The sequence below is a fragment of the Trichechus manatus genome, unplaced genomic scaffold (genome assembly GCF_000243295.1).
Source record: "Trichechus manatus latirostris isolate Lorelei unplaced genomic scaffold, TriManLat1.0 scaffold00193, whole genome shotgun sequence".
Lineage (NCBI taxonomy): Eukaryota > Metazoa > Chordata > Mammalia > Sirenia > Trichechidae > Trichechus > Trichechus manatus.
The window spans coordinates 1,010,721-1,023,417 of NW_004444129.1; the positions used below are offsets into that span (position 1 = coordinate 1,010,721).

Sequence of the window (12,697 nt, forward strand, 5' to 3'; positions counted from 1 at the left end):
TTTGGGTTATTTGTGTTCTCTTGTTTTTCTTTTGTCAGTTTGTCTAATGATTTGTCGATTTTGTTGATCCTTTCAGAGAACTAACATGGTTTTGTTGATACTTTCTATTGTTTTTCTGTCTCAATTTCATTTATTTCTGCTCTGATCTTTATTATTTCCTTTCTTCTGGTGACTGAAGGCTTTTTTTGCTGTTCTCTGTTTGTTTGAATTGTGTAGCTAATGTTTTGATTTTTTTCCCTTCTTTTATATGTTTGCGTCTATTGCTATAAATTGACCTCTGAGCACTGCCTTTGCTGTATACCAAAGGTTTTGGTATGAAATATTTTCATTCTCATTTGATTCTTGGAATTTTTCTATTCCATCTTTGATTTCTTCTATTACCTAGTGGTTTTTAAGCAGGATATTATTTAGTTTCTGTGTAACTGATTATTCTTCCTTGCTCTTCCTGTTAGTAATTTGTACTTTGATAGCATTGTGATCAGAGAGGATACTTTGTATTATCTAAATGTTTTGGATTTTATTGAGGGTTGGTTTGTGGCCTAATATGTGGTCTATTCTGGAGAATGTTCCATGTGTGTTGGAAAAGAATGTGTACTTTGCAGCTGTTGGGTGGAGTGTTGTATATATATCTATCAGTACAACTTGTCTCATTGTGTCCTTTAGATTTTCTGTGTCTTTCCTGAGTTTCTTTCTAGATATTCTGTCCTTTACTGAGAGTGGTGTGTTGAAGTCTCTTACTATTACAGTGCAACTGTCAATTTCTCTTTTCAGTGCTGTTAATGTTTGTTTTATGTAATTTAGAGCCCTGTCATTGGCTGTGTAGATATTTATTATGGTTATGTCTTCATGCTGGTTCGTCCCTTTCATCATGATATAGTGCTCTTCTCTGTCTTCTGTGGTGGATTTTGTTTTAAAGTCTATTTTATCAGAGATTAGTATTGCAACTCCAGCTCTTTTTTGGTTGCTGTTTGCTGGATACATTTATTTCCATCCTTTGATTTTTAATAAATTTTTGTCTTTGTTTCTAAGATGTGTCTCTTGTAGACAGCATATTGATGGATCCTTTGTTTTTATCCATTCTGTCACTCTTTGTCTCCTTATGGGTGCATTTAAGCCATTTATATTCAGTGTAATTATTGATAGGTGTGAGTTTATTTCAGTCATTTTTAGTGCTTTGTTTTTTTGTGGTGCTGATGATTTCTGTGCTCGTCTTACTCTCCCATGTTGAATTCCTTTCATTTGTGGATTTTTTTCCATTTCTTGTTTCTGCAGATTTTGTTGTTACTGAGACTTTATTTTTCTTTTTTATTTTGCTGAGTAGTTTTGTTAACTTTCTCTGTGGTTACCTTGAAATTTTCCCTTGTCTTCCTAAGTTTGAACCAGTCTATTATTACTTGGTATTGCCTTGCCTTCCTCTCCATTAGAAAGTTATATACCTACACCATTTATTCCCTCTTTTATTGTTCTAATGTTGTTGTCATTTGGAGATTAATTTCTCTAGTTCCTTGTTGTAAATCTCTTGGTTTTGAATAGTCCTTGAGAGTTCATTTCCTAGGTTGGTGTCTGGCTGGTGCGATTTTGTGTCCTAGATTCAGGCAGTTGTCTAATGTTGTTTATTCTCAAACTGAAGGACTCCCTTTAATAATTCTTGTAAGTTTGGTTGGGTTTTACATATTCCTTTAATTTCTGTTTATCTGGAAATATCCTGATTTCACCATCATATTTGAATGAGAGTTTTGCAGGGTATATTATTCTTGGTTGGCATTTTTTTTTTCTTTCACGGTTTTACATATGTCATCCCATTGCCTTCTTGCCTGCATGGTTTCTGCCAAGTAATCAAAGCTTAGTCTTAATGTTTCGCCTCTGTATGTGACTTTCCATTTTTCTTGAGCTGCTCTGAGGATTCTTTCCTTGCGAGTGTGATTATGATATGCCTTGATTATTTTCCTTTGGGGTCTATCCTATATGGGGTTTGTTGAGCTTCTTAAATGGTCAGCTTTTCATCTTTCGTGATATTAGGAAGGTTTTCTGTCAGCAATTCTTCAATGACCCTCTCTCTGTTTTCCATTTTTTCCTCCTGATGTGGAACTCTGATCAGTAGCAAATTTTTGCTTTTGATTGTATCCCACGTAATTCTCACGGTTTCTTCATTTTTCTTTGTTCTTTTTTCTGATTTTTCCTCAAAGTTGTATCCAAGTGTTTGTCTTCAGTTTTGCTGATCCTTCTTCTGTTGTTTCAAACCTGCTTCTTAGCACTTCCATGACAGTGTCCATTTCTGAAATCTTGTTGATCTTTTAGGTTTCTAATTGTTGTTTTTGTATGATTTCTAGTTGTGAATTTATTTTGACATTTTGTTTCTGTATTATTTTGCTGAATTCTTCCATTTTTGTCTGTATTTTCCATGAATTTGTCTTTATTTTTTGTGACTTTCTCTGCCTCTCCCATGAATTTGCCTATTTTTTCCTCGTTTTTGTCTGCTTTTGGCTTCAACTCTTGGATAGCTCTGAATATTAGAGATTTGAATTCCCTGTCGGTATTTCTAGTGCCTTTTCTTCTACTGGAAAGTTCTCTGGTGTTTTATTTTGGATGCCTACTCAAATCATCCTATCCTGTTTTTTTAATATGTTTTGGTATTGTCTGCTGTCTTTAGGACGTTCAGTACTTATTTTCTTCATTTATTGATTTTAGATTTGTTTGTCTTGTCGTGCTTTTTCATTTTATTTGGTTGTGGCTGAGCAGGTAGCCTGTGTGTTCTTTGTTGTTTGGTTGTCTGTGGACACGTTATTTTTCACCTCCTTGTCCATTGGGCAGGGCCAGTCGCTCAGCTATGGTGCAGCAGGGCAAGTCCCGCTTAAGGGGAGGGGCTGGGATGGGTTGTTTGTGGCACGTACTGGGGCCAACAAGGTGAGCCAGGGGTCAGTGCAGGGCAGATTCCAGTGCTGCTTGGGATTGTAATGTTCAGCACACAGCATAGATAGGTAGGAGGGAGGGAGAGGGGGCAGTTGTGATGTGTGAAGCTAGGTTGGTTATGGAAAAGAAGAAAGAGAGGAGAGAGAAACAGGAGCAAAAAAAAAAAAGGGGCTGAAGGAGCTTGCCATTGGAGTGGAGAGACAAGAAACCGAGAAATGAAAAAAACAAAAAGGAAAAAAATAAAATAAAATAAAAATATATAAATAAATTTTTTTTAAAAGGCCCCGAAGGATCCCACCCACACTGCTGCACAGATCGGGGAAGCAGCTCCCAAACCGTGCAGTACAGCTCAGCTAGAAGGGGTGGAGATAATATACAGTGCCAGGTTTTCAGGAGATAGAAAAAGAAATAACTGGAAAGAGAGGAGAGGCCAAGAAATGAAAAATAAAAAGGAAAGAAAACAAATTTTAAAAAAAGAAAAAAAAAAAGCCTCCAGGGATCCCACCAGCATGGCCATGCAGACCAGGGAAGCAGTTCCCCAGCTGAGCAGCACTTCACAGCCTGTCAAGAGGAAGCAAAGATGGCACAGGGAATCAGGTGTTCGAGAGAGAGGAGGGTAAGAGGTGAGAAGCAGAGAAGATACCAAAAGGGGCCGAAAACAGCAACACCAGCAACAAAGAATTGGCAGTGAAGAAGCCAGTCAGTGTGGGCGAGTCAAATCTGTGTGGCACAGAAGTGGCACCTCCCGTTCCGTGGTCTCGGCCTTCTGGGAATCGGCGGATCAGCCTGCGCGGAAGCAGTGAATCGACCCTCCAGGAAGCTAGGACTGGACCCACCGGTAATTCATGAATTGGCCCACCAAGAAGCTGCAGATTGGCCCACCAGGAAGCAGCGAATCGACCCTCTGGGAGGCTGGGAATCAGCCCAACGAGAAGCAGCAAATCAGGGTGCCAGGAAGCAGGAAATCCACCTGCTGGGATGCCGAGGATCAGCCAGCCAGGAAACAGCGAAGGTCAAGCAGGGAGAGGTAGATTGGAGGGTGGGAAGGCGTGTTTTGCTGGTTACCAGCTGCTTTGTATCCTGCTGGGAGCTCCATAAATCTTCTTTGCTGGGCTCCTTGTCTGCCGATCTTCGACAAGAGTCCAAGATGATGGATCTCTGCTGCGTTAACTGATAGGGGACCTCTGCTCGTAACTCTCCTTGCTGTTTTCTGTCAGTTTGTTATTCCATTTGGTGCTTGGTTGAGTTCTTTATCTCTTCATTTGACACATAGGGTTGCAGGATTGACGTTTGTCTCTGTTTTACTTAGTTTTGGGGCCTTTGCTGTGGATGGATGGCGTGGTACTTCTGTCTATAGCGCCATGTTCTCTAACCACCTTATTATCTTATTTTAATCTTCAGTCTAACCCTGGGAACAAGCTATTATTATCTTCACTTTATTACAGGAGCACTAAGGCTTAGAAAGTTTCAAAAACATGTGCAAGCTTCCACATCTAATAATTGTCGAGCTAAGCATTTAAAACCAAACGTATCATTAAAATAATGTTTACTGTCTTTTATTCTTATCATTTTTAGCAGTGGTTTAGGTATGAAAGAGGTGACAGGCTGTGCACTTTGCATTACAGTTAGTAGATAGATAGACCTGGATTTGAATATCTATAAGAATGTCATAAGGGAGAATATTGGCATCTTGGTAGATTCTGTTTTATCTTATTGGCACTAGGAAATATTGAAAGTTTTTAGCAGAATATTTAGAAGAAAAGATATGAATTCAAATGCAGTGTACAAAATTGACCTGTGGGAGATGGTGTAATACTATTAATGTTCTTTTGGTTGCTAATAATAAAAACCAACTTAAACAAAGGGGTTGCTTATTGGAAGAATTCTAGGAAATCTTGGGGGAAACAAAGTAAGAGGTTAACAACCAAGAATTGAAACAGTTTGTGGAACTTCCCTTTCAGGGTACAGCTGGCAAATTGACCCAGCTATTCAACAGTTCTCTGTTTATGTATCTATGTTCGCAATTCCAAGAGGCTGAGAAAGAGATGAGTGGTCGATCCCAAGGCCGGCTGTTCACTCCTGAATCAGTCAGCTGTGATCATTGCCTTGTAAACACATTTCTAGCTCTTTCAGAATTCTCATCTAACTTTTGACCTTAGAAAAAACATTTCTTGCACTTTTACCTCATTTGTCAACTTTGAGTGAAAATGGTATTTTTTAAAGATGATGATTATAAGAATTATGCTGGTGATATGTTTATTTCATTAGAAAAAGTCACTAAGTATGAAGGGAAATGAGGTGTAATTAAAACTCAGTGCCTTCAACCAGTAAAGAACTTGTTTAAAAGCCCTTAAAAAATCACCAGTCTCCGTCAGATTCTTCATATCAAACCCAGTTTTTCAAATATCAGCATTTCATCCTCTCAGTAAGAAGGAGCTCTGCCCTTCCTTCCAGACCTGTGTTAGGCCTGGTTTCCTGTTGAGAGCAGTTACTCTGCTTATTATTATTATTATTGGAAAAGGATGAAAACCCGTCATTGCATAGACTTCAAACAGAATGAAGATTAAACTATTCTTTTAAATCCTTAATTTCCTGTGATAACTTGTTTTAGTAATACAAGCGTCACCTTAATTTTTCTTAAATATGGGGGGGGTGGTATGTGTGTACTTTTCTTTTGCTCACTGCTGTATCTCAGAAAGAGACATTACCTGAGGCAGGTTAGATTAGTCATGGAATTACCAAAGAACCTCTAAACTCTTTGGAGAAAATAATAAAGCATTATTCCAAAAATTCCAGTGTTATATTATCGAGTATTATAAAAACAAAAAAGCATGTCTGTGAATAAACATAAACAAATCAGTTGGTCTGAATATATCATACTATCTACAGTTTAAGGTTTTCTTTATTCACCTTGTCAAAAAAAATTTAAGGATAAAATTGACTAGTAAAATAAAAACATATATAGTTAATAAAAAGTGCTTATTAGCAGCTTAGTATTTTACATATATCAGCTACAGCTTTCATAGTTACTGTTTTTATGGAGATGATTACCTGTCTTGTATACAACTACTTCTGAGTTGGAACTGCAAAGAGCATAACAAAAACTAAGGATAATGATTTAGAGGGAAAATATAAATAAATTATATTTAAATGAAATCAAACTAGTTTAAAATTTTAAGGTATTTGGAAATATTTCATTTGGAATGGTATACTGTAGCCCATTCTTTTTTAGGAAATAAATAAATATATATATATATATCATTCAAAGTTTTTTCATTCTTACTGTTATTGGTAACTTTACGAGCTGTTTATGAATTACAAGAAAATAAAGGTTAAGACTGCTGAAAAGTGCCCAGTGGAACAGAAGCCCTCTATCAGGTCAGGAATAAGTATGAAAGCAAGGATATTGAGGCAGGGCCAAGCTCTCTGCAGTGCTTCTTAACTCTGTTAAGCAAGATGCATGTATGAGAAGGAAGGGAGGTAGATTGATCGCTAGGCTAATTCTCTTCCTAACCTCTTTGAGTTTGCTAACAGTGTTGCTTACACTGTGATGGCATTTTTTTCCTGTTGTCATGGACACTTATCCATTGAAAACACACCGTAGCCTGCTGACTGTCCATCCTTTCACATGGCCTGGTGAGACTCCAGTCTGGTTTCAGGCTTTGATTAAAGTCGAAAGCACTCAGTAGAAGTTCATTCTTTGTCTTTCATATAAAAACTGGTGTGTGAGTCCAGCTAGAAATGAAAGGAATTCTGCTTTTTTTTGAAAAGTAATTTATGTAGCTCAAATGCCTACTAATACTTTATTTTAAAGTAAAATGAACAGGTTTTCACTTTTCACTTCAAAAAACCAATTTTGTACACATACCAAATGAAAGTGATTGTTTCAAGAATGTATCAAAAGATAAAAGATTTCATTATTTGGTAAACGAATAATGTAGTGCTTTGCCTAAGGAATTTTTATTCATAAAGATATTAATGTGTAGCTCTTTTTTTTCACTGTGGACTTACGCTTGCTGTAGACTCCTCTACTAGTAAATGAAAGGCAGTGTGGCGTTTTGGAAAAAGCATAGCACGCTTTAGATTCACGTAGCTGTGTTCAAATACCAGTTCCACCACTGTGTGACCTTGGACCTGGTCTTTTATCTCCCTCTCTGTGAGTCAGTTTTTTCATCGGTAAAATAACATCTACCTTTTAGAGTTGTTCTTAGGATTAAGTGGGATAGTATATTTAGTGTGTCTGGCATAATCAGGGAATCAGTGGACCAAAGATCTTTCAATATGAGAATAATGAGATAGAATCCTTCATATTTGTTGCTCTTTCACTATATGTGAGTCTCTCTCTGGAGGGCCAGGACTGGAGTTACCTGTGTTGGTATCTTGAGTTTAACAATTCTGTGCTAGGTTGGAAACCCTGGTGGCGCAGTAGTTAAGTACTACAGCTGCTTACCAAAAGGTTGGCAGTTTGAATCCACAGGTGCTCCTTGGAAACTCTATGGGGCAGTTCTGCTCTGTCCTATAAGGTCACTGTGAGTTCAAATCAACTTGAGGGCAATGGGTTTGTTTTTTTTTTTTTTTGGTGTTAAGTTGGCCAGTTACTACTGTAGTGGAGATTTACAGAATTCTACATCTAAGTTCATCTGGACTCTGTTGGTTTAGCTTTTACTTTTTACTGTTTTCTCTGCTGTCTGGATCTGATATTTTTTCCAGCATTTGCTCATTTGGCTACCTGTGGGTAAATTTGCTGCTGACACTTCTGCTAATAGAAGGTAAACCTAAGGGTTTTTGTGTTACGTATGCCTTGTTCTTTTTTTTTTTTTGTGGAAACAGTTTTTATTAGGGTGCTGACCCGAGGACATTAACATTGTCGATTCATCACAGTCCTGGTGGTGCAGTGGTTAAGAGCTATGGCTGCTAACCAAAAGGTTGGCAGTTCGAATCTACCAGCCACTCCTTGGAAACCCTATGGGGCAGTTCTACTCTGTCTGTAGGGTTGCTGTGAGTCAGAATTGACTCAATGGCAACAGGTTTGGTTGGTTTTTTATTCATCCCAGAATCTGAGCTACTTGGAAGTAAGTGAATCCCTTTGCCGATGTGGTGGACCTCACCTCGCTGGTAAAGGGTTTTTGGAGTACTGTCATATCAGGAATCATATCTTGCCTTCTGCTTTTATGAAGACAATAGTGCTTTAAGCTGTAAGGTAACCCGTTGCCGTCAAGTCGATTCTGACTCTTAGCGACCGTATGGAACAGAGTAGAATTGCCCTGCAGGGTTTCCAAGGAGCACCTGGTGGATTCAAACTGCCGACCTCTTGGTTAGCAGCCATAGCTCTTAACCACTACACCACCAGGGTTTCCAGCTGTAAGGTAGTGGTACTGTTATTCTCCTGCTCAGACTATAAAGCTGATCTAGTTCCCTTTACTAAAGAGCTGTGTCTTTTAACTGCGAAGCAAAGCAAGTGAAGAGGACATGTACTTTGATTCTTAACGCCACAGCCCTGTACACAAATACTCAGTCAACTTACAGTAAGCATCACTGGCTCTCACTAAGCAAATACTGTAGTTATTTTATTTATCTTCAGGAGTGCCATTTGAAGGTACTAACATAATGAAAAGCATTCACAATGATTGATGATCAATTAGTCAGAAAGAGATTTGCTTCTGTTTCTGACATTGTCCATCAGTTATGACCAGTATTAAAGCATCTGTGATCATCAGCATTGAGTGTAGAAGAAATTGACTAATTGTTGACTGTCTAATACTGTAAGTCTCCTTTCCTCAAACCATAAGTGTTGACTGACCTTAACTTCTGCTTTTTCCGTGTTTACGGTTATCATTATAAAATACAGGATTTGTTTCATAAGCCACACAGGACTCTAAATTTTGTGGGTATGCGTATCCCTATAAATAGTGAAATTGAAAGAAAAATTATCCTTTTACATAAGTGGTGAGAGGAACTTGACAAGAAAACACATGATACAGACTGTGAAATCCTAACGACACTAGTAGAGCAGAAAATAGGTAGTTATAACAAGCTATAAACTAGATGTGAGCTGAAAACCTATCATTATTTGTAGTTTATTTGGTTCCTAATAATGGCAGTTTATTCTGTTTGACAGCTGGGGGACCTAGGGCAAGTTGCTTAATCTCTCTGAGCCATAATTAATTCATTTATAAAACGGAAATATGAGTTCTTGCCTACTTCAGGGTGGGGTTGTAAGGATCAAATATGATCGTGAACATGAAATCACTGAAATATCAATACCAGTCTCCTAAATCCAAGGGCAGTTTTGGAAGAAGCACTGGCAAAGTGAAGCACAGCGAAGGGGTCCAGTGTGGCTGCATGCTTGACCTCAAGCATTCAACGTCATATGTCGTATTGCCAACCTCCGCATGTCGCTGGATCCTCAGATGTCAGAAATGTGATTTCTACAAGAAGCCAGGCAGTGTAGGTCATGGGCTTCACAGAGGACAACTTTCAATGGCTGTGGAAAGGAGAGAAATGAAGGCTCATGGTGATGTAAGACCCAAGGCATGGTAGAGCATTCAGCAAGGGACCAGGAGCCTAAAGAACAACTCATAGAGCCCCACTGTCCTGTGGATGATACCAGAGGTGGTGTGTGGATCGCTCAGTTGTTGATACACTTCCAAAGCTTTTTAAGCTCATGAGAAATTACCAGTCTACATAAAACCAGGAAGAACCAAACCCATTGCCATAGAATTGATTCCGACTCCTAGAAACCCTATACGACAGAGTAGAACTGCCCCATAGGGTTTCCAAGGCTGTAATCTTTACGGAAACAGACTGCCACGTCTTTCTCCCGCTGGTGGGTTCAAACCTCCAACCTTACAGCTAACGCTTTAACCAGCAGTTGAGCGCTTTCACCACGGTGCCACCCGGGCTCCTTCCAGTCTGCATAGGAGTTACAAAAGCTGAAGAGTATTTTACATTCAGTAGGTACTCAAATGTTGTTAGGATGGCAATAATTTGCCAGCAGTTGAGCTCTGTAGGAATTTAATTTTGCGAGTTTTACATTTAAAAAAGGAAGTAGCAAATTACGATATGGTTCAAAAAGAAAGAAACAAATTACCAAAGGGCCGTGAGTTAAGAAACTGATACATTTAATAAGGAGGGAAGAAAGACAAGGACCCCAGTCAGTTTTGTGTATCTTTTTGAAGAGATGTCTGCAGTAGAGATGGCTATCAGATGTTTTCTGTCAATACGAGAGCAAAACAAGATAATCTCAGCAGGAACATTTTAGATTAGACGTGACTTTCTCCCTGAGAGATTTCACCCCATTTTCATGACTTCAGCTAGGCAAATGATTTGTGTGTCCATATAATTGAACTAGGAGCTCCTCCCGGGTGAAGCGTGTGTAGTATTTATTTATGAATTCTCTATACCTAGCCCAACGTTGGGCACTCAGAAGACGAACAATTCGTGTATTTTCTAATGCTAAATTAAATCAGCAGCTCTTTCATAAAAACAATCTTTCGTAAAACGATTTCTTCCTTTAAACTTCAGCCATTTCCATTCATTTCTCTACCAGTCAACTAGACTTAAAATGTTGGAATCCTTTTTGAGGTTTTACTTTTTATCCATAGCCATTCCTCATCCCCGCATCTAATTAGTTATCGATTCCTACAGATCTTTTCTTTACCACCTTTTTGCTTAGGTTTCTCCTTTTGGATTCCTGTTGTGGACCACCACTCTGGCTTAAGTCCTTAGTTCGTTTTCAAACACTAACCTCTTTGGTGCTTTTCCTGTCCTTTGGGCTTTCCCTAGTAGTTCCGGCCTGTATGGTTAAATTAGGTCACTTGTCCTAAACACTACTGCTTTGATTTTGCTTTCACTTCCTCTGCCCCAAAACCTTCAGCATCGGTCTCCCCAGTGTTAGCCAGGCTTGAAAGTTCTCTACGGTTCACCCATACTAAATTTATAGACACCTCTTCCACTGTATGCCTGTATAAATTCTATACTTTATGGGATGGCTGACTTGTCTTGCCTTGAACATGTCCTTTGCCTTCCTTCTTAAGCTCTGTGTTATTCCTGCTGTTAACTGGAACTAACTCCCTTTTTTCCTGCTCCCATCCCTCAAAACCCTTCAAAGTTCAGCATTGTTCCAAAGTATTGCTCTAGATGTTCTCACTGGTTTCCACAGTATCCTAAGACAGGACCAAACAACTGAGCATGTGATAAGAACTGGAGAGTTAAATATGATAAGAACTGGAGAGTTAATTGTTGAAAGGAGAATGTTGAAGAACAAGACAACATCTCACAAACCGTTGTTAAAAGTCATTTTACCTTTATGCAGGAATCTTTCTGAAACCTCACATTTCATGATGTATTAATGCATATAAAAATCTGAGAGGAAAGCACTATTTAAAAATCTTGTATCTACGCATTAGCAAAATTATTTTTAGGCATAGTTTGCACTTGGAGCATCTTTCGTTTTACATGGAACGCGTTTCTTTAATTATGAAATGTATTTTAACAAGTTTTCTCAGATATACTCTTTTTCATGTTTAATCTTGGATTCATACCCAATTTAGGGTATAAAACAAGGACTCCTTGCCAATCTTAATTATCTTATAAGCACTTTTGAGTGCTACTGGGTACGTAAAGCACATTTATTATTGACTTTTCATCCAAGTGCTTTGTTTGGGAACGCTAAGAGAGCTACAGATGTTTTTATTCAACAAATTGCTAAAAAAACAAGTAATTGATAGTGAATACCTGAAAAAAAAAAGAGAGAGAGAGAGCTAGAACTTGCATTGCATCTAAGATAACCAGAAGGGGTGATATTTGTCTAGATAGAAATGCTGTTTTACTCTCTCAGAGTTTACACTTATGTTGTAGTTTGTTTTGCAAAGCAGACAAAAGGACCGGCAGAGCTCAGGAAGGTTTTGTGTTGCTTCAGAGTTAGGGGCAAGAATTTGAAAGGGATCAGTGAATCAGAGGTAATATGGGCTCTGTTTGAGCCACCCAATCTGTGTTTTGCTGACAGTCAGTCTTCTAGTTTAAAAAGCTACATAGGCATTTCCGTCAGCTAGAAAGAACTTTATCCCTGTTTTCATTCTGACATACCTATTATGACTTGTTCACTAAGCAGAAGGAATTATGGAAAATGGAAACTAGATGACATTTTTTATTAAACATATATGTGTATCTCACTGAGAAATTAAAGGACTGGGCAGAGTTGCATCTTTTTCTTTCAGGTCACAAAATTCCCTCTAAAGTCAACTTGGAAAACAAGGTAGCATAAAATGAAAAAGCCATGCATGCAAAGCATATTTTATATTTCAAAAAAGGAATTCAATGATTATATGAATTTCTGTCATTCAAAAATCCCACTAAAACAAAAAGAAAATTCTGTGCAAATGCATTCTTTGGGAGAGGGCAATGGTTTAAGAAAATATAATTAAAAAACTATTTTCTCTTGCCTTCTTTAGAGATGTAAGCTTAGAGAGTTGCATGTCTGTATTTCAGACAAGGTACAAGGTTTTCAATCTACCTAGTGATATTTTTCACCAAACTACATTTACCCCTTTATTTACATAGCATACATTTTCCTGAGCACTGCAGGTAAATTAAAATTTTATAGACAAAATTATATTTTATGGCAAATTTTATACTTTTGTGGTACTTTGTTATTAAATGTCAACTTCAGTTCTTAAATTTTTAGTCTAATTTCCCTAATTTCTACTAAGTAGATCTTCACCTTAGTTCATTTAATATGCTAGAGAAATTTTTAGATAAGACAGTGACTTCCTTAATTGTATAAAAT

At 37.9% G+C, this 12,697-nt stretch overlaps 1 protein-coding gene across 2 annotated transcripts in view; it reads left to right on the forward strand.

Moving 5' to 3' along the window:
- Positions 1-12,697, forward strand: part of CDH2 (cadherin 2) — a 262,696-nt gene that overhangs the window by 151,520 nt on the left and 98,479 nt on the right. Inside the window, exon 1 of one of the 2 annotated variants that reach the window (XM_012558891.2) lies at positions 11,965-12,128. The exons of the other annotated variant lie outside the window; for it this stretch is intronic. The gene's annotated coding sequence lies outside the window, so the exon portion shown is untranslated. Of the gene's footprint in view, positions 1-11,964; positions 12,129-12,697 lie in introns of those variants that run through there. 2 annotated transcript variants of the gene reach the window in all.